This window comes from Belonocnema kinseyi, chromosome 4 (assembly GCF_010883055.1).
Source record: "Belonocnema kinseyi isolate 2016_QV_RU_SX_M_011 chromosome 4, B_treatae_v1, whole genome shotgun sequence".
Classification (NCBI taxonomy): domain Eukaryota; kingdom Metazoa; phylum Arthropoda; class Insecta; order Hymenoptera; family Cynipidae; genus Belonocnema; species Belonocnema kinseyi.
The window spans coordinates 134,306,066-134,307,428 of record NC_046660.1 but is presented as its reverse complement, the minus strand read 5'-3'; positions in this window follow the sequence as shown (position 1 = coordinate 134,307,428).

Below are 1,363 nucleotides of genomic sequence, written 5' to 3'. Positions count from 1 at the left end.
AAGCTTTCGATTCTACATCCCATAGACTTATCATCTGTCTTTTGGAAATCTTAAAGTTTCATCCGCAAATAGTTGGGTGCATAGAGAGATTGATGCCGCTTTCAAAAATCAGATTTACTATCTCATCTGGAAAAAATCGTGTGACAACTAACAAGGTCACGTTTCAGAGAGGTGTCTTTCAGGGCGACACCATGAGCCCACTCCTCTTTTGCCTTACAATATTGCCACTATCTCTAGCACTACGCCATTCCGACGGGTACTTGTGCGGCAAACCTGCAGATTGAAAGTACAAGGTCACTGAAGTATTTTACATGGACGATCTTAAGATCTATGCTAAAAACAGAGAGCAACTGCATCTAGCTCTGGGGATTGTCGAACAATATACTAAGGAAATTGGAATGGAATTTGGGTTAGACAAATGCGCCAAGGTTTATTTGAAGCGAGGAAAACTTAATGGCATCCCTGAAAACCCTGAACTCGTTGATAGAAGCGCCATACGACACCATTGCGCTGGAGAGACTTATACATACCTGGGCGTGCCACAGAGCCGCATTCAGGATGTGACACCTATAAAGGATACTCTCCGAAGCAGATACAAACGTCTCATCCGACAGATTTGGTCTTCCGAACTGTCGGCGAGGAACAAAGTATCTGCAACGAACATCCTTGCCATTCCAGTACTACTCTATTCATTTGGAGTAGTTCCATGGACGAAGAACGAGCACAGATCTCTTGATTTCGGGACAAGAAAGGTTATGCACATGAACAAAAGCATGCATCTTAAGTCTTCCGTACCGCGACTGTACATCTCACGTCGTCAAGGGGGTTGCGGAATATTGAGTCTTGAATGTCTTCACAACAGGATTATTCCGGGTACAGCACATAGAGTTTCAAATGGAAGAGACCCTCTTCTTAAAATCGTCAGGAATCACGAGGAAGTAGGCAAAGGAGCATTTCTGTACAAAGCAGCGGAGGAGGCTGCTGAAACGATCGGACTTGACTTCAGTATTAGGGGTGAGCAAAATGCATCAAATCTAATCCATCTCGAGTACTCACTCCTGAAAGCCCGGATTAAGAAAGCACAAGAGAAAAACTTTCGTGAACAGCTCCTAGATAAGAGGATGCACGGTATCTTCCACAGAAATGTGAAGGATCAGTCAATGTCTTGTGAGCTAACGTTTGCTTTCCTTAAATTGCCCGGATTGAAGTCTGGTACTGAGGGTTTCATTTTTGCATGCCAAGACGGTGTCATTTCCACTTTACATACCGTCGCCACATTTTGAGCCAAGACATTCCCGATGATAGCTGCAGGCCGTGCCATGCACACCCCGAGCATTTAGCTCACATACTATCTAGTTGTCCA